A 27,500-nucleotide genomic window follows, 5' to 3' on the forward strand; every position below is an offset into this window, starting at 1 on the left:
CAGGCTGGCAAACTCCGGACGTCAACTGTATAATCTGAACGTGTATGTGACACAGTCGAATGGGTAGTACCCGGATACACCAACCAAGTAATGAAAGTGAAGTAAGGGTGTGTACCTATGTGCGTGAGGTATAGCATGTAGAAAGCAAACATGGCAGGGTAGTCCACACAACCATAAAGGTACCCGACATATGTAAGGTAGTCAATGTGTAACTCTGGCCGTGTCATGGGCCAACAACCAAAGTAGTGCTCTATGGGGTGTGAGTAGTTCGCGTGTGAGGGGTGTGTGTTTAATGCTAAATTCCTCAAATGCGATACTTGTGTCCTATGCAGAAAAGGTGAACCGGAGGTGTATGAAGGGCAGCGGGTGAAGTGGAAAGAAACACAACCTCATGTAGAAACAGCTGCAAGACAAGCAGACAGGCCATATTGTAGAACACAATCCCACAAACATATGAATATGGAAATATGCAAGACAAATGTATAGATACGGCACCGTCACATACCCACAGATGGGTCCTGATGGAACTGGCCATAACAAACGCAACACACCTGGATTCATGATAGCCTACACAGCATACCCTCCACAACACACAACTTGCCACCATACCAGAACGTCCACCAAATCCAGCCGTACTTGGTCCACTGGTTTGTTGCAGAAACAGCTACACACAGTGACCCCTACGCATATGTAGTAGGTATTGTCACCCTAGGCAGTGTCAGGATTGCAAACCATGTATCCCCTGCAGGTAAAACCCCCTGCACATTTTCGTGCAGCCAAAAAAAATCTTCATTATCTAACTTGTTTCGGTTTTGACCAATTTTTGGGATATTTATTTATTTATTTATTTATTTATTTATTATTTATTTGCAGTTGGTTTACCAGGATAGTCCATTGGGCCTAAAATAACCCGTTTTCAATGGAGTCCTGGGGAGAAAAGCTCCAAAAAAGAACAGACATACAGAATATGTACATACACTTGAAAAAGCTCTTAATGCAAACTAACAGACAAGGTGAAAACAACAGAGCTAAGCTACTTATACAATGTAAAGGAGAATACAGTATTGCTTTTGCATTTGAGGTACATTCAAAAATGCGAAATATTAGATAAAGTACAAAAAATGAGAGGTGCGTTAGGGCATTAAAGAGGTAGGATTGTATTGTTGTATAGTGTGGTTAGATTTGAAGAAAGTAATAAGTATATAGGCTTTGTTGAGTAGGAAGTGAATGAATGGAGGATGAAGGATGAAGGATGAAGGGTTCCATATTTTTATGATGGATGGGAACAGGAGCATTCCCATTGGGACGTAAGATGAGTATGAAGAGATTTTTTGAACGAATAAAGATTAGAGATGGTACGAATGGATGGTGGGAGTGAGTTCCAAAGATGAGCTATGTTAAAGGATAGTAGGTTTTTGCCTGGGGGGCGTTTTGGTTTAAGTATTTCTATTAGGTTTTGATTGTTTGATCTTAAGACTCTATCAGGTAAGTGAAACTTAAAAGCAGAAGACAGGGAGGGACAAAGAGAGGGGTTGTTAATGAGCTTATGGGCTAGGGTAAGCTGAATGTAATTGAGCTGATGTGGAAGTTCAAGCCAATGTAGTTTTGGAGAGGAACAGTGATGGGTGGATGACCTGTGGCTACAACTTGGCGATTTTGTTGTAGCAAGAGGAAAGTTGTTTCTTAAGAGAGGACTGAATATTAGTTAGGAGAGGTGAACCATAGAGAAGGGAGGGAATAAGAAAGGAAGAAGACAGAGTGATTTTAGAGGTCTTTGTGAGGTATTGATTTTGACGGTAGAGCATACCCAGCTTTTGGTGTTTTTTTTTAATATTTAGGTGTACGTGGAAGTTGAAATTAAGCTGGTTATCAATTTGAACACCAAGTAACTTAGTTTCAGAAACGAGTTCTAGGGTTGATTTGTTTTGACTAGTGATCAGGAATTTGTTTGTATCAAAGGGAGTAGTTTTAGAGGGAGTAAATACCATGAGTTTAGTTTTGGAGGCGTTGAGAGCAAGGTGGTTTATTTTCATCCAATGTTCAGTAATTGAGAAAGCTTCTTGTGTGAGCTTTAGAAGCTCAGGGGTAGATATGGCAGAGCAGATAATGGTGGAATCGTCAGCATATTGGATGATGTTAGAGAATGGGATAGATTTATGAAAATCGTTTATAAAAATGTTAAAGAGAAGAGGACCAAGTATGGAGCCTTGGGAACCCGTGGGGGGTACTAAGAAAAGAGGAAGTGGCCTTTTTCCATTTTACAGCTTGGTGTCTGTTAGATAGGTAGCTGGAGAATCAGTTCACAGAGGAGGAAGAAAGGTTAAGTTTGGAAAGTTTAGTTAATAGCAGGCTGTGCGAAATGGTATCAAAAGCCTTAGAAAGGTCAAGTAGTAGGGTAGAGACAATATGCCGGAATCACGAGCTTTATTTACAGTTTCTAGATAGGAGAGGAGGGCTGTCATGGTGCTATGATTTGGCCTAAAGCCATGTTGTGTAGGTGTGAGAAGGTTATTGTCTAAAAGATGTGGTAGTAGTTGAAGTTGAACACATTTTTCAAGTAGTTTAGAGATGGGGGACAAGATAGCAATGGGGCGAAGTTGTTAACACTGCAGTTATTACCGCTTTATGAAGGGGGATGATAAAGGCTTGTTTCCAGAGTTGGGGCACTGTACATTCCAGGATTGAGCGGTTGATGAGAATGCTTATGGGATAGGCAATTGCATCTGCAGCAATGTTTAGGAAATATGAGGGGATATTGTCAGGTGCATTAGTGCCGGGCTTCAATTTTTGAAGTAGTTTTTTTATTGTAGAAATGGGTATAGGTTTTAATGAGAATGGAGCAGAGTGGAGAGGGAAAGTATTTGATGTTGGTGAGGATGATGAGGACGTTAGACAGGGAGAAGAGGTATGGGATATAGTTAGAGAAGATGGGAATGAGGAAGGAAGAGAAGTGCTTGGTGAACATTTGGCAGGAGAGGGTGAGGGGGTATTAGATGGTATGGTAGAAGTAGGAAAAGAGGAAGTTAGTTTGCTAATAGAATCAATGAAGAAGGAGTTGAATTGAGTAGCTAGGTCTAAATCTGGGGCATTTGGGTCGGGGGTAGGGGTGTGTGGACTGCTGGGGTTAAGGAGGGTAGAGATTCCTTTCCAGAATTTCTGTGGATTTGTTTTATTATTGTTTTGGAGGGTAAAGAAGTAATTTTGTCTGTCGGAGATAATAAGCTTTTTGACTTTATTTCGGAGGGTTCTGTATTCAATGTGGGAATCAGGGGACTTTCTTTTCTGATAAAGTGCCCAGGCTTTGTCTCTAAGGCTGGTTGCTAATGTATTTCTGGTAAGCCATGGGCAGAATTATTTTTATTATTCGTTTTGTCCTTTGGGGGGCTTGGAAATCTAGTATTCTTAAGAATGTAGAGTTAAAGTGGGAAACTGCGTCTTCTAAGGGTAATGTCCTAAGAGTGTTCCAATTGATTGCTTTTAGAGAATCTGAAAAGGTTGTTGGGTTGAAATTTTTGTGGTTGCGTGGTAATATAATTGTGGGGTGGTAAGAGATACAAGGGAGTCGGTAAGTGAAGATGGGCATATGATCACTTAGAGCATCGGGAAGAGTACCGCTGTCAGAGTGATAGTGGGGGTGTGATACTAGGATCCAGTCTAGTATACTGCCACAGGAAAGGTTTTTAGAAGGACGTGTTACTTTGTTGATTAGTTGGGAAAAATTATATAGGTTGATGTTAAGGGGGTTGGTTGGAGATTGAATGGAGGTCCAGTTAATATTTACATCACCTAAGATTATAGTTTCATTACTAATGTTACTGGAGAGCCAGGAGAGGATATCTTCTAATGTAGAGATATTGTCACCTGGGGGAATATAGAGGGATGCAAGACATATGTGTTTATGCTTGTTGACTTGTAGGAGAGTGATGAGTAATTCAGCATTGTTGAAGTATGGAATAGGTTTATCGTAGGGAGTAATTAACAAGGAAGTAGAAAATAGAAGAGCTACACATCCTTTTTATGGGACCTGTCTTTTCTAATGATAGAGTAGTTAGGTGGAATTATTTCAGAGTTTTTATGGGTTTTAGCCATGTTTCTGAAATAGATAGGATGTCAGGTTTATTATATGTGATCCAGGCATGGAGGGTTGCTATTTTGTTGACTATGCTTTGGGAGTTTAGTGAAGTAAGTAATAGAGGTTTACGTATAGTAGTGGAGGTTGAGGGGCCTGGGTTAGGATGGATATCACCTGATAAGAGACTGGTAACTAGATGAAGGATATGGTTAGAGAAGTAATTAAGTAGTTTAATAAATGGGTTGGGTACTGTTGTGTTGAAGAAGGGGTTTCTGGTAGCTATGGGGATGGAGAGTTTGTGAGAAGTAAGTACTTTGTAAGAGAAGGATAAGAGGTGTATTATAGGATATAGATGTGGAGAGATAGGTGGGTGTGGATGTGAGTAGGGGGAGTTTAGATGGCTGGTAGTATGATAGAGTTGTGGATGGTGACAAGTACTGGGTTGGGTGAGGTAGTAAAGAAAGGTAAGTTTTAGAAGTACTAGTAGTAAAATAGAGATAGATGAAGGTTTTAAAAGCATGTTAATTATGGTTACTTTGTGTATAGAATCTAATTAGTATTAAGTATGTTTTTAAAGATAATTATAGGAGGATGTGATGTAGTCGGCCTAGATTGTAGTGGGGAGTGTGGAGTCAGGAAGGAGGTGGCAGAAGAGGTAGAGGTTAGTGGAAGGTAAAGATAGGACTGATTGTCAGATATCCCTCACGGGATGACCAACTTGTGTAAATAGTAGAATGGGTATAACTACATGCTGTCCAATCCAGTAGATATCTGGACACAAGTCAGAATATGCAGTGGAGGTCCATGACACGGTCCATGTCTAAGTGGGCATGCATAACCTACCACCCAGGATAAAATACCTTCCCGTGATGCATGTGTCCCGACATGAATAGGAGGGAGAATATAATGCACACATTTGCAAAGTGGAAAACGGCATGAGGGCGAGGAAGACACAACATAAACAGGTCAACCCTGATCAAATGTGAGGGACACTGACTGTGTGCAGTCGTGACTGACCATACCTGTCAACCTGTGTGAGCAAGATATCTGGACAGAGCCATGAATATAAGTGAGACAAAGGGCCAAAATCAGGGACAATCTGTAAACATATCTCTTAGAAACATAGAATTTGATAGAATAACAGTTTGCACATTGGCATTAATGTTCGGAGTATGAAGTCTGAAACCCAACTGTCTGTCAGCACGTTCCGACTGCAGCCTTTAATGCTGAGCTACTGCCATGCCAGAACACAACAGCATATTACAGAGGTCCGTGCCATACCACTCAACTGTCCGGATATTTGCAGAATGACTAGGGTCACCACCTGTCCCACTTTGCGAGTAACAATCCCTCTGTAGGCAGTTGTGTCCTGTGAAAAAAATCAAGACATAGCAAATGTCCTGAGAGTTTATTTCCTAATTTACTTTAATAGTCACATAAAATGGTTATTTTATACATGAATAATCAATATGTTATGTGAAGTAGCATAAGCAATTCAAATGTTACTAGAATAAGCTATTATATGTACAAAAAAGGTGAAAGTTCAGTACTATGCATGGCTGTAGGTATGTTTTGTCCTGGAAAATCTGACATCTCTACAGAACATGTCCCACTTTGGGCATTCGAAAAGGTGGCAACCCTAAGAATGACCACAGGTTCGCCCCATAGTGTTGGTGTGTGCCTCTGACAATCTGCACCAGTGTGGTAAATATCTGAGGATTGACGTCACTAAATAATGAGAAATATCCTGAGTATAAGACTCCACAACCTGCAGAAAAGTCATGCTAATGTAAAACCTAGCATTCTATCAACCTTCTAAGCTTGTAAGAGCAATCGTTAAAGTGTGTCCCTAATTGTCCCCCCATCGTGTAGGTTTTGCGCAGGTTCGATGCTCTAAGAGGTTGAGAGGTATGGTCCGTACATATTTACAGGAATAGCCCTCACACTTGTGTAATGTACAACTGCATACCTGTAGTCACGTCAAGTCCAAAAATAATAATCCCCATATGACTGTATACAGGTAATAGTCAAATGTGAATGGGAACATCCCTCACCGTGGAGTATGGGCTATAACAACACCACCCATAATATGTAATGCCAACAGAATACGCTGCTGACAGGTGCCCAAACACCTGTGTCTATAAACACATGTAAAACTTCAAAATGGGGAGATAATCCCTGTCCATTTGCTTTGTCTGAAATTTGACCTCGGCCAGGGAAGTTCCGTTCACCAGGTGGACAAGCCTAAACCCACATCACTACATGAACACCCTGACAATCAAAGACCTGTATGTGGCTGGACTATATGCCTTGGTGTTCTGCATATCCTCGGAGTGATTAACAATGCAGCCAGAGTCCACATCAGTAGGCAATAGGGAATGTGTAATATGTAGTACTGCCTTTTTCCCAGCAGGAGAATGGATGCCTGTGTCGTAGATGAAGCAGTGAGACGTATGTTGATGTAGCTAAGTGCTATGGTTATGCATATCAATGAGGGAGAACACCAATAGAACAGTGGTTCCGGTATCCGGCCAACGTGAATGCAGTCCCGGTTGACCTACGACCACTGCACATATAACTTGAAAGTGTAATGAAAGTGTTCGTGCAGTACACACATTTAAATATGTAAAGGTGAATGTGTGTTTCACAGCAGTCCATAAACTGGAATACAGATATGTAACTGTTATGGTCAGAATTATGAAAGTTCATGGAAGCACAATTATCTATGAAACACATGTAACCCACAATAAGGATATGCAAGTGCGCCTGCGTGTGTAATCCGCTCACAGAATAGAAAATGAATGGTGTTTTCCCCACGTTCTATGTACATGGCTCATACCTGTTAAACCCGTAAAGTATGAAACCGGACAAAGCCATGACAACAACTGGTACAAATAGGGACAATCCCCAGATATTGCCCTAACAAACATAGAAAGTGGATAGAATAACAGGTGTGTCACTAGCATGGATTCTCTGAAGGGTATGAAGTCATAACCTGAAATGTTTGTCATTATTTACCGTCAGTCTTTAATGATATGCCACTAACTTGCCAGATAGACACAAGGTTATGAAAAACAGACCAAAGATAAGAGACAAACAGCTGTACATGCAGTGGAAATCTGTACAGTTGAAAGGTATGATATGGAGATATATATATATATATATATATATATATATATATATATATATATATATATATATATATACCACATATATCCACAGACATAATCCAAAGCAAATTACGAGATGAGGAATTTACAGACATATGTATATATGTACATATATAAATCTATACACACACACGATACATGAATAGATATATACACAAAAAACATATGTCCCTGTACATATAACACATGTACATAAATAGGTCATGGTATAGCTAATATGGATAGACAGACAAACATGCATGAAAGGAGAATACACCGATGGTTTCCAAACCATTTCCCGGAAAGTACCATTGTGACAGGGCCTGCAAGTTCTACACGTTAAACATGAATATAGGTGTCCTTTGCAGGACCCCAAAAATTGATCCTGTACAAAGTGCCAACTGTCATTGATGCAAAAGAAGTCACACCTGCAACTACGATATAGGTGTACATGCAACAGTAGCAGGTTCAAGGGTAATAACACATGGGTCGATTGAATGTATGATGTACGAGCTGATATCCGCAGAGTGGGGAGTGCTCGGAAGTGTCCTCACACTTTACTATCGCTCACATTAAACATGTTTAATGGGTACTGTTGTGGTGTGTCAGGTATGGGAATCATGGGTATGCAGAATTGGGCCAAAGTGTTGGTTGGCACAGATCTATTAGGTACGCCCCATGGGAGTGATCAGTATACCTATGTGGGTATAGCACATGCCTACATTCTCCAAAAAGGTGCAACCCATCTACTGGATATTGTGTAAACCATTGGGGGAAGACGTAGGGACCTATATCAGTGTCATGTAGGTGATTATCATGGATGGACACACGTACAACCAAAATGGTTACCATACCTGCAAGAATGTCAGAATAAGACAGCTGGACTAAGGCATAGTACATGACAGACAAATAGGGACTATATTAAATATATCTCAGACAAAGTCTGACTGTTGATAGAATAATTGCGTAGTTAGGAATACGAATGTTATGAGAGTTAGTAATCATGAAATAGAAATGTCAGTCATGATTACCTAACTGCACAGTCCGTCATGGCTTGCCAGCAATCTACCAGAAAGGCACAATATCATGACAAATGTAACAGAATCATAGGTCGAACCCCAGGGCGTATAGCCATAATGTGTACAGGTGAGAGGTATGAAGGTAACCCGTCCTAATGAAATGTACAGAACTAGTGATACTAGGTGGACAGGTGAGAAGAAAGACGTCAGGACAAATGACAAAACATGTACAAGTCATAAGCATGTTTGTCCACAAATGTGAATTACAATGTATGGCCTGTGAAAGTCAATGTGGAAGGTTAATAGACTCAAAAGACATGTGTCCCTCAGGGTGTCATGCAGTGTCACTGATACAGTGTCCAGTCCCCATACTCGTACGTGAGCTCTGCCACTGATGGAAAGCGCAAATACCGGCATACACATAAGGTACATGATGGAATAATTAGTGTGGATAAGCACCTGTTGGCCTGTGTGAGGAATATAACCCAGTGGGTGGGTGTGTCTTGCAATAGGAATGTAATGGTAACTGGCCTGTGATGGCGCCATGTATTGTGTGTATTGGCGTAAGGAAATTGATGTCCAGTATCAGAAACATACCTCGCAACTATACGAATGTGCAGATGTATGCCTCATATGTGTGGTGTGTTCCTCTCACAGTCTGTACCTGTCTGCCAAATACCTGAGAACTGATGTCATGAAATAATGATAAATATATGTGTTTAAGACCCCAAATCCCTCAGAAAGGTCATACTAATGCAAAACTTATAATACTGTCAACTATCTACGTTTGTAAGAGCAATATGTAGAATCTGCCCTATCTGTCCCCCCATCATGTTAGGCTTTGTACAGATGTTTTGCACTAGGAGGTTGATAGGTATGATCTGAAACAGATACATGTCTGAGGAAACAGCATTATCGACTGCAAGATAACTCAGAAGGTATTAAAAGCGCTGAAGTAGGAAGTTCAACCGCAGGTATGTGCTGATATGTCAAATGACACAGCAGTCTACAGGAAGTACCTATAGGGTATCACCTTTACCAACAATGACAGTGGGACATACCCACAGCCATGCATACCCCACAAATAGACATAGCACACAGCAAAGCCTAGGCCATGATACATGAAGCCTCCGGCGTGTATGGATTGAGTGAGAGTACAGCAAGGAAAGATGACTGCCAGGCTATTCAGCAAACACCCGTAGGGGCGTGCAAGACTGCCCGTAACACGAACATTGCACGGACAATGTTGGGATTTGCAACATACCCCATTTGTATGTGTAAGCTATGCAAATGATGTCATGATAGGGTTGCCACCTTTCCAAATGCTCAAAGTGGGACATTTGTGCTACAAACATCAGATTTTGCAGGGCAAAACATACCCACGGCCAGTACAAAGGACAGAACTTCAGTTGTTTGCCTGAATAAAAGTCTATTCTTGTAGAATTTTAGTTCCTTATTCTGTTTCTTATAACATTTAGGTGTTTCACATACAGATTAACTGTTTTATGCAACTATGACATAAAATATAGAAAATAATTTTGTCCTAAACTCTCAGGACATTTGCCACTTTTCTCACATTTTATGCAGGACACAACTGCCCAAAGAGGGACTGTCCCTCGCAAAGTGGGACAGGTGGTAACCCTACGTAATTATGCGATACATGAAACAGTAAGGTGTCCGTGCAAGAGCAGAGTTATGTGCAGACATGTACCCGGATGTTGTGCGACTAACATTTTGCACATTGCTAAATGGAGCAATTACAGCTGCAAATACAGTATGAATACAGTCAAAGAAGCATGCCAAAGTCCAAGTCCAAGGCCAGTGGCGGCTTTGTCCATTGGATATCAATGAACCAGTAGTTGTCCTCCCCGGTCCCTGGTGTAGAAGCATAGCGCAGTGCCACGAGAGCACGCTGCGCTTCAAAACAAGACATATGGATAATATACATACAAACTGTAGGTTTAGTTAGATGTTAGTACGCCATGCAGATGAATGGCAAGCTGGAGACAACATTGCTACTGCGTACTGGTACTTATGTGTGGAAGCGCTCTGTCAGAGATGTAACGAAGCATGTGTAGGCAATGTGAACCAAGTGAGGATGAGGATAGTGAATCACAACATGTCATGCCATATGGGCCAAGATTCTACAGTGTAGTGTAGGTTAAGGGGACTATTAGAGTAGAAGATAGGTGACAACATGAGTGTGTATGTACAAAACACTGTAACCTCACCGGAGCAGTGTCACATATGTGCTGTCAGTACTCAGTGGAAGAGATGTGTCATGAGCTATCCTAGGGAACGTCAGGAGACTGACGGCGTACGCCATGGATACCACCGATGTGACCTGCAAACCTGCCCACAGTGTGTCTGCACCCGTGTGCGCCAGTAAGCCCGAGTAAGCATGTGTGCGCATGTTAGCCTGTGTGCCCGTGTGGAAGAACGAGTAAGCTAGTGTACGAATGGTGAAGCCCGTGTAATTTCGTGTATGCATTTGTAAGCATGTATACATGTGTACTACACACATCACACACGTACTGCACACACAGACACACATGCTGCCAATACTACGCACATCAGTAAAATGGCACATGGATGGAGACTACATCATCAGAAGTAACAGTGCTGTAAACTATGCTACAGTGATGGTCATAGCTGCAATGCATCATGCCTGCTGAAGTACACCTGGAAGTAACACACTGTGTGTTCACAGCATGCTAACATCAATACAGTGGAATAAAGCCACCGTGTGCAGCAGCACCAGGTTAGTCAGATCCTGCATCAATGTTACACATCACAGGTGGTGGCACAGGTGACATCATATGCACAGGGTGTGGTGTTAACATGTCCAGAGCAGTCATAGAGCCATCCAATGTACACGTAGGTGTATGTGTCTGTGTGAGGGACAATGGTTATTGCATGGCCCAATGGTGGTGCAATGGGTGTGTGTATGTGATAGCCATAGCTGTTTGTGGTAAGTGTGTGTGTCTGCATATACACAGGTACAGCATGTGTCAGCCATATACAGGAGGTTGTGGGACAGTCACAGACCGTACCTGCCAGGCTGTAGAGATCCCCATTACTGGCCATGGACACCCCTCCATGCATCCAACACAACTCTGTCCTGCACCTGTCAATGTCTACACATACAGTCCTGGGATCTGTACCACAACCTGTGGATAAACGTGCATCTGTAATGTTAACCTGAGGTGCATAGAATTGACAGTTACTACAGATGGATATGAGCCATACTCACACTCCAGTGTAATAACCACCACTGACTGTTGCCGAGATCTGCATACGACCAGTCAAAGGTGCTGCACTAACATTGTTTCCAATGCCCATGTAATACCCAGCAACACAATAACCGGTCACTACACATGTATAACCCACGATCACTACAGCACACAGTATGTGCACTATCACAGAGCCGTAGCAGATGAACATACATCCATGCTGCTCACGTACAGACAATGCAGCAGAGTCAAGAGTGATAATCCCAACATACATATCTATATACAATATACATTATATATATATATATATATATATATATATATATATATATATATATATATATATATATATATATATATATATATATATATATATATATATATATATATATATATATATATATATATATATATATATATATATATATATATACATACGCGACAACCATACATGCACTAACCAAACCCTAACCCTAAGGTCCGACACAACCGCACACTTACCCTACCCACCCTAACCCTAACTCACTTAACCCACCCCTAAACCCACAGTCCGTCACTATCGCACACACACCCTACCTGCACCCTAACCCTTAACCCACCCTTAAAATATATTCACACTATCATCGCACCACCCCCTCATTCACCCCACCCCCTAACTCACTTAACCCTACCTCATAACACACGCACTTACTCACTACTACAGTGTCCGCCCTAACACTAAATCCCTCACTCTATCGCACTCTTTCTTCCGCGTTTGTCGGTCACCTGTGTTGTCGGTCCTTTGGTGTCATTTGTGTCATATGGCATTTCGGTAAACTGTAGGGGATCCATATATATATATAATATGTTAACTATAACCATCCACTAATACACACACACACACACACACACACACACACACACACACACATGGCAGAGTTGGGAGCAGAACATAAACGTAAGCACTATACCGCACGACAGCATCACGCAGTTACAAAACGTGCTACCGTGATCAGTGGATCACATGGTTCACACAGGCACACGTCTAGCCTGCAGACAGCAGCATCAAAGGCAAAGATGATGCATGGATGTTATGGAGAGTGAATATTGTAAAAGCAATGTACTGTTGTCATGCAGCTGGAAACACACACACACACACACACACACACACACACACACATACACACTTGGCAGGGCCGGGAGTCGAACATACACCTAACTACCCTAACACACTGCAGCATGACGCATTTACAGAACGTGCTACTGAGATTACTAAGCACAGCAGTCCCAGAAGCAGTCATCTAGGTGTGTGTCATCATCCGCAAAGGCAAAGACATTGGTAGCAAACTGCTGTGGTGTGCGGCATCTAAAAGCAAGACTGCATCCCCAGGTGGACAGGAGCATGCGCGCGAACACACACACACACACACACACACACACACACACACACACACACACTTGGCAGGGCTGGGAGTCGAACATACATCTAACTACCCTAACACACTACAGCATGACGCATTTACAGAACGCGCTACTGAGATTACTAAGCACAGCAGTCCCAGAGGCAGTCATCTAGGTGCGTGTCATCATCCGCAAAGGCAAAGACGTCGGTAGCAAACTGCTGTGGTGTGCGGCATCTAAAAGAAAGACTGCGTCCCCAGGTGGACGGGAGCATGAGCGCGAACACACACACACACACACACACACACACACACACACACACACACACACACATGGCAGGGTTGGGAGTCGAACATACACCTAACTACTCTAACACACTACAGCATGACACATTTACAGAACGCGCTATTGAGATTACTGAACACAGTGCTCCCAGAGGCATACTTCTAGGTGGGTGACATCATCCGCAAAGGCAAAGACGCCGATAGGGAATGTATGTGGTGTGAGGCATCTAAAAGCATTACTGTGTCCCCAGGCAGCTGGAAACACACACACACACACACACACACACACACACACACACACACACACACACACACACTTGACAGGGCTGGGAGTCGAACATACACCTAACTACCTTATCACACTACAGCATTACGCATTTACAGAACACGCTACTGAGATTACTGAGCACAGCACTCCCAGAGGCATACTTCTAGGTGGGTGACATCATCCGCAAAGGCAAGGACGCCGATAGGGAATGTATAGAGAGTGAGCAGTCTAAAACAATATTACTGTCCCAAGGTAGATGTAGACAAACACACAGCAGTGGTGTGATCGGGGCAACCAAATATCTACGAAGCACTACTACAACACTACATAGATACGAGACACACCACAGACAGTACACCCTTCAAGACAGCAACCAGTGTGTTCAATGTAGGCATCCATCGTGACATTGAAAATGGACATCTGTTGCCTGGATGACCACCATCGCTATACAGGATGTCAATGGCCATGCCCACATGCTTAGTATCACACGTCTGTTTGGAATATACTGTGTGTCCATCTACACAATGGTGTACTGGGCATGCTCACACACTTAGCAGTTGCAAAGGGCCATCTTGCATGCACACGGATTCTAAACACGGAAGGGCACAGTTTGGAATGTACTGTGTGTCCATCTACACAATGGCGTACTGGGCATGCTCACACACTTAGCAGTTGCAAAGGGCCGTCTTGCATGCACACAGATTCTAAACACGGAAGGGCACAGTTTGGAATGTACTGTGTGTCCATCTACACAATGGCATACTGGGCATGCTCACACACTTAGCAGTTGCAAAGGGCCGTCTTGCATGCACACAGATTCTAAACATGGAAGGGCACAGTATGGTATTACTCTCCCTACGTACATGAAGGCCACTCACATGTATTGACCAGCACACACTCAGGAGCTATCACAGATGTCTCAGGTGCATATCACAGAGGTACACACCACAATCTGCAATGTAGCCCACAGACATCACCATGTCATTGGATCAGCAATACGCAGCCATACATTAACACAACACCATGTGACTCATGACCAGTGCACTGTACATAGGTCTACAGCAACTGTGCAGACTACACATGTGCCGACAGGGTTCCATCATGTGTTATGCATTGCAATGATACCACTGTACATAACCAGGTCGGCTCTACACATACCAGGGGCCCTGGGTCTTACACAGCTGTGACAGATGACTGTCGCTGTACACCAATGAACACACATGTTTGGCTATGTCATACATGTAATTGCAGTGGATATGTCCATGGACCACACACACAACACATATTTACATAGCATAGCATTAGCTGTCCTCCATGCAGACAAGTGGCTACAGCAATCATACGCACGCAAATGGAAGGTGGGTCCATGGCTGTTGAATGCTAACAGTACATGAGGCAGCAATGTTGACCGAGGACACATTCCCTCTGTACTAGTTACCCATGACACCCATCATATCATACAACAGTCCATGTGTTATGTATGTCAACACACATGTCCACCAATTGCAATGCATACAAACATGGCTACATGACAGGCAAGTAGGACCAACACACATGTACAATCTGTAGTGTGCATGCAGCTACCATGCATGTGCAGTAGCTGATGTAAGTAACTAATCTGTGCCTAACTACAACATGCAGTTGCAATGCAGCCCCATCATTTGCACCTGTATATGGTGACATACTGACAGTACGGTAGGATGTACAGCAGGTATGGATGGATGTGTGTACATAAAGTGGTGATCCACGTGTGTAGATGGATGTTTGCCGGGGACGGCTCACAGGTGTGTCACATGCCATCCTACCATTACATGTGCAAACAGTACGCTATGTTACCGTTACTTGACGGTGGAGACATAAAACCTACACAGTGGTCAGGTGTCACCGACAGTACATCACATGACACCTGTAACACTTACATCCTCCCGTGTGCATATAGCAGCACAATTGCCAAAGGTAGAGTTGGTACACATAATGCGGCCAATACTGCTGCGTGTCTGTCAGACGTATCATCATATAGCAGGTGTATCATTCACAGTACTGCCATGTGTGTTTGCTTGTGTGACCATATATGCCACATATGGTGGGGAATACATCTCAATTGCTACACACCCCTGTACACTGTTGTAGAGATCTGTACATACTGCAGTGTGGAAAGCATGACGTAGGCAGGTGTGGTGTGTGTATCACACACATCAGCTATCCATATGTGTATGACATCTGTGGTCTCCACAGTGTGTGTGTGTGTGTGTGTGTATGTAGGTATGTATGGCTGTCTGGTGCATGGAGTGAGGGTGTATGCTACCATACAGAATGCCTAACCCCTCATGGTGATGCAGTCCACTACCCTGTTGATGCCATCAGTCTCAGCCGCACTAGCTACCTGTACATGTTCTTTCTCTGTGTCATGTCGTATGGGTTCACAGTACTGTGACGGTGATGACCACATAGGCAAGGGTCCTCACCTCAACACTATGGGGTGTGCGTTATAGTGTTGTTGACCCCGTGAGTGTGAGCATGTTCCTGTAATGTGACAGGGTATTACTGCTACACAGTGAGGCCTCATGCTATCAAGTGGCCTCTAACATTATCATTGGCCAGACCACTGTGTACAACCCCTGCACCATGTCAACATACCTGTGATGTGACCTGGTATGGATGTCACGTCTCTAGCCACTGTAGCCTATTAAACTGCCCACATGCTTCTGGATCAGTATATGTGTGGACATCTGTGTTATGTTAGACTTTCCAACAGTCAGGCAGAGGCTACGTCTAGCATGCTGATATTGCCATATGTGCCAGTGAGTACTCCACAGTTACACATGGGAGACTGCAATCAGTGTTACCTGTAGGCACATGCAAGTAGAACATAAGGAGGGAACCAGGGCATCATTACTAACATGCTGTTACTGTTGTTACTGAGACACATACTGTGAACATATAACAATGCATGCTAAACCTGTACTACATGGTATGTCTGGTGCATGTCACCAGTACACAACTAATGTAATATACACGTCTGTCACTATTCACACACAACTAATGTAATATACACTTCTCTCACTATTCTTACACAACTAATGTAATATACACTTCTCACTATTCTTTACACCCTATGCATTAGACCATTTGAGAATGTTCCTGCACCAATGTTGTGGATGACAGGGATGCAGCACAGGCTTCATCATATGCACACGGTGATAATGTTTGCCAGGGGCATAGGCTGCACCAATGGATGACATCTTGTGTGTGGGTAAGGGCCAGTGATATGATTGGACATGTCTGTTCAGTATGCATGTGGGTGTTGTGGTGCCCTACAGATGTCTTTGCTGTGTGCATGTATGTGTGCACACAGTTCTGCCTTTTGTGAGGCCTACATGGGGTATTATTGACAGATCCAGATTGTACAGACCAGGTTGTACAGCTCACTGTGTCCGGCCACGGCCACGTGACCTGTGCCTGCCAGGGGTTGCATGGGCACTACCAGGCAGAGATACAGCTTGGCTATTGTCCGACGACACATGTCCACTGGAACCATGTCCCCACTGGGAACATCCAGGGCCACATCCATGTGGCCTGCTGTGTCCTGGTGTGGACAGTGCAGCACCAGCTGCACTTCTACTGCTATCAGCACTATGGGAGAGGGCATGTGAGGTGGCACACTCACGTTGACCAGCACTAGGTGGTGTAGCTGGCCTACGTCCATGTGGCCTACACCTCACTCCTACCAGATGTTCCAGCACAGACAGCTCACGCTCGTGGATTGCCATGCCACAGTCAAAGATTCCAACCATGTCACCCAATCGCCTGTCCAGAACATCAGCAATCTGCTGTTGAGCATTTGCCAATGCCTGGATGTTGTTATTTAGGGTACGAACAGCAGCCCTCTGCAGCCTCTGCCCTTCTCTGTTCTGCCGTTCAGCATGTGCCTGTGCTGCCATTACAGTCTGGAACGTGCGTCTAGTGATACCAGCTGCTGCGCTCTGTCCTGCAGGTGCATGTCTGCCAGAGGTCTTCCTACGAGCATCACCGGCCACATGCCTGTGTGGCACATCTGCAGTCATTACACTGACACCATGGTGTGTAGACACACCTTCTGTAGCCACCATTCGTTCCTGTTCCACGCTAACAGACGCTGACTGTCCTTCCTCTATGGCCACTGGTGATGCGGTATGTGTTGGCAGCAGTGGCAGCAGAACTGTGTGCAGAGATGAGGGGGACATAGCTGGGATGGCGACCATTGGCACAGATTCAGCCCCTGACAACCCTGCCTGTACCTCATGCATATGTTCATCACTGCTAGTATCTGTGGGGACACTAACATCAGATGGACCGCAGGAGGGTAACGCATTTATATCACCTGTGAATGCAAAGAAAGACTCTAAATTACAATAGACACAGACACACACACACACACACACAGACACACACACACACACACACACACACACACACACACACACACACACACACACACACAGACACACACAGACACACACACACACCATGCATGTGATTTGACAGATGGCATGCAGCATGCCTGTGATGCGGCAGAGGGCATGCAGCTCAGACATTAATAGTGTTAGTAAGCATACCTCCCTGGGGTGCACACTACAGCAAGCAGGTGTCATATCAATAGCCATGCAGTTCACACAATCATGGTAGTATGCATGCATCCCCGTGATACACCATGTGGACCAGAACAGGATAACAATACACATGGCTGATGTGACCTTGACATGTAATCTGCTGACGTGTGCATTAACATGCATACATGTCTGACACAATGGCGTCCTGACACATGTACAGCATTGTAATGAGCATCACATTGCGGTATTGTCTGTATGCCCTACAGATAGAATGCATGTTTAGCAAATGTGCATGAGCATGGAAGGGTAGTGTGAGCCGTCTGCATTGCTATACAGTGTGAAGTACAGACACTGTGCCATTGCATGGCATCATGAGGCATGTATATTGCTGTACAATGCATAATATGTACACATTGCATAGCCATAACTGCATGCATACCCATGACATAACTGTGGATTGTGACCCACGATGCTGAGGTGTATACACACCAAACCATGCTGTGTCAGGTGACAGGTCAGTGGAGGACCTACAGATGACGCCCCTGCACAACAACTACAGGTGGACATGTCAATTCACCATTTCCCACATGACATTGATGTACCACACACACGAGATGCACAGCTAATGGTGATGTCCTACAGCAGCAAGGGAAATGTGCAGTATCTGTGGCCTGATGTGGTGTCAATGTCTGTGGTAGCTGTACAGGTGACTACTGTCATGCTATGACACAGTCGTGATGTTTAACAGATCTTATATGGTAGACTTCAGTGACACCTCCACTAGCTGTACACAGGCTTTTAGGATGTCCAGTGTACCACATCAACTGAATAATCAGCCAACTAAGGCTATAATTGGACCATGTGTGGACAATGTGCAACAGGGTGTGTACATATCACATCTACTGTGTGGCTACATGTCTCTGGCCATCCCCCATGGCCATGTGTGCACATGTGTTGACCAAATGTGTGTGATGGCCATCTATCTCACATGTCTGTGTTGTCCTATATGACATACACCCATAGATGTCAGATATGTCACCATCCACGGGGCTATGCAGACAATAGGTTGTATGTTTGTTATGTGGGGTATGGGTCACGGGATAGTGTGACAATATTGCAGCCAGAACACTACATGTCTGGGACATGTCAGATGGCACATCACAAAGTGTGCACCCAATGCAGGGGCATATAACACAATGGTGACACCTGTGGGCTGCCCATATCACAGCTCACTGTGTGGTACTGTTTGCGTACCACACATGTTGTTCCAATGCATACTACATATGCCTCCATTGTAGAACACCTCCACCGTTGTATGCACAGCTGACCACACATGTAGCAATGACAACTACTGTGGTTTTAAGTCGGTGTATCATTTAGTTTGCATATATTGCACATGGGTGGCCTGTGTGAATGATGGGTGATGCGACCTGTATATCATGACTGGAACAAACATCAAGTGTGCAACTGTTAACTGGCCACATGGCAAATAGATCTATGCTTTAACATGCCTGCTACTGATGACAGTCTCTCCTGCAACGGACTCATGTCTGTGCGGCATGCCAGAGATACCTGTATAGGGGTGACACAGCAGTATGAACATTATCCCTGACTGTCTGACAGCCACAGGGTGCACTGTGCATGTTAACACATTTGCCTGTATAATAGCATACAGTATGCACATGTGTGCATACACAGGGTAGCATACTGTAGTATGCAGCATGTGTGTCCACATACCTTGCATATGTTGTTACTTTACATAATGTACAGTGACACATGCAACTAAATGGGATATAATAGCCATTTGTGCAGTACTGACTTACCAGGCAACTCCAGGCTCATTGGTTGGGAGACACCCACCTCCACGATGGCAGCTAGTGTGTGTGGATGCTGTTCTGAGGGTGTCCCCAGACTGGCCAGTAGCTCCTCGGTGTGTGTGAGTGGGGGCTGGGTTGGTGTCCCACCACTTGTTCCACCTTGTTCCCTGGCAATTGCAGTGGCACGCTGTTTTGCATGTCATATCAAGTCCATGCAGTGTCTGCGCACCTGCTGGTAGGTGTGGTTATGGCCCGCCACATCTTTCACCCTCCTGCGTAGATCCTGCCACAGGTCGTCCCGCTGCTGGGCATGCTATGGCACATGGCTGAACAACACCTCATAGTTCTCATGGAGGTACGGGATGAGGACATCATCCTCCTGGTGGCTGTATGCTGGAAGGCGTGTACGAGGCATTATCTGTATGACATAATGATGGTGACAGGTCACAGTTTCTGAGATGTACAGAGATACTGCTGCACATACATTTCTATGACATCTAGTACATCTGCACAGTAATCTTTGCAAATCATCATGACACTGACACGACTGACGTATTTGTGTCACACACATGTAACACCCGTTATGCATTGGATATCATCACCATATATGTGTGTCACCTCATTACAGTGTTCATATTCCATGTGAATGCTGTCTTGATGTGGGCATGTCTATTTGTTTGCACTGGTGTTCTTACCTATCTGCACATGCCTGGATGTGTCCACGGTACTGCTGTTGACCTTGATGCTGTGTATATGTCACATATCAACACAGACACAGCCTTAATGGACTTGAGCAGTGACAATGCACACATACGCATGGACACCTGTACATGTATGTGTTTTGCCATATACATCTACACAGCACTGTACAGCTATTCAACATCCTGCCATGGATCGCTTGTGTTGCACATGTGATAGGCATGGGACAATGGCTAGTCGGACGTCATTTGCAGGGATGGTTATCAACCATAGCATGTATGGGCAAGGGTTCCTAGCTGTAACAGACAGCCAGTATGCCACTGAGAGGTGCATCAGTGCCACATTACTGATCCGGACAGTTGATACTACATCTACCATGCGGCCATCACACCATGTATGACTGGGATGACATGTGCAGCTTTGATGGACAGGGTTGCATGATTTGGTGGGAGTATGTCACATGTATGGCACAGGGATCTGTCCAGCATGTGGCGATCCTAGTATTAGGATGGTGGCTGTCCATGACATATGTCTTACAGATCAGGATATGGACATGTAGCATGTCCATCATCATGGTGTAGCAAATGTCTTTATGCAAGGTAGACAGCATGCTGCATAGTGGAAGTGAGGATTGTGAAGGCTGGTATCGCCCATCCACGCATGGCCATTACCACTTAAAGGTGATATGTGACCCAATATTGGTCGCCCCAGTGCTGTATATGCCTGTCCAATGATCTCCATGCTCATGGATGGCACCCTGTCATGACATGGGTACCTCGTATGACTACCCAAGGGGCCTGGAGACGTCACCAAGGCAGGGAGGTGTACTGCACAGCACCATCTCTTACACAGTGTCCATAATGTTGACCACAGCCTAGGTGGTAGTTAATGCGTACAGGGATGTTCACCTAGCGGTGACAATGCTGATATCATCCATCAGAATGTGCACATATGTCACACACCTCACCCACACAGCCCATTCTGTATGTTGTTCACAACACTGACACAGCTATTCCTCATAGGTCATGGCCATTCACATCCTTACATACACAGATGCCTAACATTTGTCTCTGTGGTATGGGCTACAATGAGGGTGGAGTACAACACATTAACCCTGTTCTACTGTAGCTGGCACTGGTGTGATATGCACATGTCACTCTGGCACCTTTTGTAGTTGTGAGTCTGTCAACAGGCCACTGGTATAACACTTCTGTGACATACAAAGGTATTTGTAATCAAACATCTGTACTGTCTTATACATCTGTACTGCTAACATCTACAGTGATAATGGTTCATGGACATGCACACCATACTCAGCAGAGTTATAGTGCGGTGCCACCCATTATGACTGCCATCACCACTTGTGGGTTGATATTATCCAACACCCTATCTGTATTGTATGGTCATGCTAGGCACTTGTTCAGAACTTGTGAGCATGTCATGAGCTACTGATTAATATAGCACCCATTCCACACCATTTCCCATAGGTACACTTGCTGTCCTAAAATTTCCTGCTTGCTTATGGTACAACAGCTGTTGTACACATGTAACGCACATATCCTGTGAGACATGGTTGTATATACAGGCATGTCCAACTGTCACGTACCAGTGCTATTGCCTGTCTATATGATGGATATGTCGTACATGTGGCAATAGAGCAATTGTCTCATGTACACATTCAATGTTCACCTCCCAACATACGACACTACAGCCTGTGGGGGATGCACTTATGCAACCCTGCTGGGGGTAATGCTGTCACCAACCCTGACTGCACCTGACAGTCATGTGGGGATGTGTAACATTCGCAACACACCTCACTCATCACATAGTCTCACATGATCTCCACCACAGGCCACACATACGAGGACAACTTGTGCAGTACCTCTTCATACTCTGTGTAGGCACCAGAGGTAGCCCCATCACGGAACACAACATCACCAACGTATAGCCCACAGACTCATGTGTGCCCATCACATACAGCCAATAGGGTGTTATAACATACACAACACACCAGTCATATATGAGTCTGTAGGTGGTCACACTGCAGCTCCACACAGCAGGCTACACAAGGCGATAGTCGCTTACATCTTGCTGTCGGGTAACTGGTTCTGCAATATAACCTATGCACCCATGCCACACCTTACCAGGTATGATGTGACTGTTATTCTCCATGTTAGTGTGACTGCCCTGAGATTCCACTTCACAGACTACGTGTGCATGACTGACTGTGTCACTTCAACAGTTGCCTGTGCTTCTGCTGTCATTCCACAGGCATCTGGTATCTGTCCGCTTTGACTGACCTGGTCGAACACAATGCTTTGGCACAGATGACCTGCACCTGTCAACCCTGGGAGTACAGATCACATGTAAGGCTCTTGCTGCTTCTATACTGCCTGTCTTGCACAGTTTCCAATAACAGTCACCGGCAGAACGGGAACTGGCAAGCAGGACATGGGGTCATGTGACACATAGCTTGCATCTTCCTCTGTGAAGCACGCAGGCAAGGCACACCTTATAATGCACCACTCCAATATCTCTGCAGTGACTGGGACCAGCCTCTAGGCTCTGCAGAGCACACCTGCAATGACAGGTTATAGACAGACCATACCTTTCAGGCACATACCTGGACCGGCACACCTACAGCTGAGGTGTTCCCATATCTCACTATGTTGTACACACATCCTGGCTAGTTACATAGCACAATGCATCAGAAGTGCTCCACGTGCAATTAACCGCTATACACATTGTAACAAGCTACAGATTCAACAACATACCCCACGGTTACCAGCCCTCATTTGTTGCTGGTTACTGGACAGTAGGGCTCAGACAGCTACTACTGATGTGTGACTGACACTACCCCACACTTAACTAGGATAGCCACTCATGTACCGCCACATCCATGAGTCATAACCTCCACTCAGCTGGATCAGCCCATACACACCACCTCCAAGACCAACATTAACCTTGACATGAACACTACCAACATGTGACTGGTGTTCCACACCTGGGGTTATCCCCTCATTGGTTGATTCTGAACATATGCTAATCAACCTTGTTAGCTACATCCCGGCACCACACCCTTCATGGCATACACAGTACATGAGTACTACAACACCTACTACAGACGTCTTATGACAGCGGTTAACATCATGACACCCGTGCAGATGGACAATGCACTTACAAATGCTGAAACATACCCCAGTGCACTTTATTAGCATGTACATGACTGCATGGATCATGCTATTCCACACAGAGCCATGATGGTACACACCAGATAACAGACGCCACTCTGGTGGTCAAGTTCCATGGACATAATGTACAACAACAGGTGGAGGCTGTTGCACAGTGGTGTACAATCCCATGGGTGGGGTAGCTCACTGGTCAGCCTCAGTAGGGCCACGGGATCCCTCATCACATACTCCAAGACTAGCTACGTAAACATTACTGCAACACTTTCCAGGGTGTACCACAAGGCATTATGGTGGTATGTCAGTAGTCGTTGGCAACACCCACATCTGCTCTCACATACAACAGTCACTCAGAAACATTACAGACCCAGGTGATGTTGGCAACATGCTGTCGGACGGATTCAATGCTAACATTGCACCCTCTCACTCACTACAGGGCCACAATCCATGCAGGAACATTGTGGTGTCCCTGCTGTCACACCTACACAGTACTAACCTGCACTCTATATGTCCTGGGACACTGGCCCCATGTCACCTTCCAAAGTCCCAGGCTGTGATGTCCACAAACCTCTGAATGACATGTCTCCACACTAGGCCACCATATTCAGTAATAGCCTTGTATCAGACATTGTGGCCCCTGAATGGCACACAGCAACATTTATCACACTCCACACAGGTGGCACCACAATGCACGAGTGGGACTATAGTCCTACACACCTGACTGGACTGTTCTGCATGGCTATGGGGCACATCATCAAGGACGTCATTCACAGAGACATTGTTGGGCTCTGGTCCTTTGATGCCACCCGGGTTGGACTTGTTAGGGCCAGAGCATGGCCCCTACATCTGGTGGACTCCTTTCATACAGTTACCAGGGTAGTTGATGATGGTTCGGGAGTCCACACATCCTATATTGTCCTCTCATTGCCTTTCAGCACCGTTCTCCAGTCTGGTATTGACAACATACACATCCACCTGCACATTGTACCCTATGTCTCAGGATGTTATGCAACGTGGCTCATGGACAGGACACACACAATGAGGGTAGCATACCATAGTACCTACTGCATTTCAGTTACATTTGCCATACCACAGTCCTCAGTCATTGTGCCCCTCATGTTCAGTATATGCTTCCCTGAGGTACAGGCTAGCACAGAGGGACTTTCCCTGCCTAGCTTTACAAACCTCTGCATACAAAGCATCATGATTGATCCACCAGCTGATACTGACTCTACCCATACGGATGTCACTGTGAAAGATACCTGATATGAATATCATGGCCTCAAGCTGCATGACGCAAGGTACATGAACATCACCTTTGCATTACACCATTCACCCACTGACTATCACATAGGTGGTAGTCCCCTACATACATGTCACATTGTACATGTTTGTAGTACACACATATGTTGCACCCACTCCTGTGGTTACCGTATTGCCACTGTGGCATGGATATCCTTCTATGTGGCCACACTTATCTGTACTGGATACTGTGCTAGACCTTCAACTGACCATGGGTGGAGCATGCTGGGGTGACGAATACCTGTCATGGGTACACCCCATGCTTTGACACAACATTCATGATTATATTATGTGAAGCTCCTCATTAACGCACCAGGGACTCTGTGCTGAGTGTGTGCAGAACAGTGCTTACACACGTGCTCCCACGATTGCCTCTGCTCCTCTACGCGACAGTTGGTTACTTGATGTTGTGGTGACAGTGGACACTGTTTGCCCCATTTGGTGTATGGCCTCTGACAGTCGGCCGTGAACCTACCGTTGTACCTGGGAACCTATACACACAGCACCACCATATGCTTATAGGTGCATGTACAGTTCAGGTGTTGACATTCCTTGTTGCAATAGCTGTTGGGTGTACAATGTTTGAGGGCTGCTTATGTGGGATTCACACAGTGGGCCACCTATACATTACAATTTACATGTGGTCGTGCTTGTGTGCCATCCATTTTACTGTGTGTGCAGGTGGAGAGGTGTGTCAGTCTGTAGGGGCCTACACTGTCAGAGTATGTGCTATACGTTCCCTCTTTGCCAAGGTGTAGGCATATTGGGCATGCTTCCGTCTGCCTACTGGGGCTGGCACAGTGTGTTCATGGTCTGAATCCCTCTGTGCCTGTGATGGCCTTGGCAATTGCGGTGGGCTATGAGGGCCTTCACCATTTTGTCCCTGCTGCAGCAGTTTCCGCAGGATCATATTATGTAGCATAGCACATACTATGAAAATGTGGGCACACATGCCTGGAGAGTACTGCAAGGCTCCACCAGATGTGTCCAAGGAACTGTGATTTCAGCATCCCGAACACACGCTCTATTATAATTCTGGTTTGTGCGTGTGCCTCATTGTGGCGTTCTTGCATGGGTGTGTGTGCATTTCTGATGGGAGTCATCATCCATGGCTCCAGTGCATAGCCAGCATCCCCCACAAGGTGGCCATGTGGGATGTCCCCCCTGACAAATACCTGATACAGCTGTGAGGCATGCCAGATATGGGAGTCATGGTAGCTTCCAGGGCTGCCAGCACACACATCCATGATAATGCCCTGGGCATTGCACATGACCTGGCAGTTTATGGAGTGGAATCCCTTGCGGTTTATGTAGCACCTACCATGCTCACCGGGCGCTGACTTGATTGGTATGTGCGTGCAGTCTATCGCACCCAGTACCTCTGGGTAGTCTGCACACGGTGGAAGTGATGCATATTGCTGGCCAACTTCTCCTGAGTTCGGGGGAAGTATATATGCTCATTGGCATGTGGTAACATGGCATCCAGGAACTGGTGTAGTACCCTGGATGCTGATGCCTGTGAGATCCCAATTATATCTCCAGTTGGCCTTTGAAAGGTACCTGTGGCTAGTATTCGCATGCTTACACATATCTTCATGTCCACTGGGATGGGTTCCCCTCTGTTATTTCTGGTTCTCAGGCGTGGCCGGCACAGCTCCACTATTTGCTGTAAGATGTCCCTGTCCACCCTGTAATGCTCTACTATCTCCAGATCATGTAGCCCCTGGTAGGTTACCCTTGGTCTGAACACTCTTCTCCTCCTGCGGGGCCTGCGGTGGTTGTCAGCATCATCCTCCACAACACCGTCAGTTTCTAACACATGCTGATGAATCACAGCTATGGCAGCTCCCAACATGTACATTTTAAAAGTTCCCTGTGTGTTTACACCTATGGTGCAGTGTTTGGGAATTCACAGGTGTGTGTAGGGTGCTTTCACACTTTGTACTATTGTGCTGTGAACACCGATGATGTCATGGGGTGTGTATGTACGATCGTAGCTACAGGGTATCTTATGTGTTTTACTACCGGAACTGCTATTGCGGTGCCTTTGGTGTTGAATTACATTTGGCTGCCGTGGATTACCTCTTGACCTTCCCTTTACATTTCTGCATGTTCCACCTACCATTTTCTGGCATGCATCCAGCAGCCTGCTTTCATTTGTACTTTCCTAGACCTGGCGTATCTTACGTAATGTGTGCTATTGCCGGTCTACTGTCGGTTTACTTTGCTCTGCTATGACAGATCTCCTATCTTTGCAATCCAATGCCTCCCCTCCTTTCTTTGCATTCCGATGCCTCCCCTATCCTGTTTTTCAGGTTTCTGCGAGCAGACTTGACAGCTGCTGTGAGTTGATTGGTGTTGATTGCTCATTAGTACGCCAATTACCCTACTTCGGCATTTCCTTCTTTTCTTCCCCTGACCTTTCTGTTTGTGCTATTGTTTGTGCAACATGCATCCGCTTACTGGGTTTCTGGCATGTTCTCATCCCCGTACACATGCA

At 45.1% G+C, this 27,500-nt stretch overlaps 1 protein-coding gene across 1 annotated transcript in view; it reads left to right on the top strand.

Annotated features, from left to right (window-relative positions):
• Nucleotides 1-27,500, top strand: part of AGMO (alkylglycerol monooxygenase) — a 1,982,086-nt gene that overhangs the window by 435,327 nt on the left and 1,519,259 nt on the right. The window lies entirely within an intron of this gene.

This window comes from Protopterus annectens, chromosome 4.part0 (genome assembly GCF_019279795.1).
Source record: "Protopterus annectens isolate FY-2018-M chromosome 4.part0, PAN1.0, whole genome shotgun sequence".
Classification (NCBI taxonomy): Eukaryota; Metazoa; Chordata; order Ceratodontiformes; family Protopteridae; genus Protopterus; species Protopterus annectens.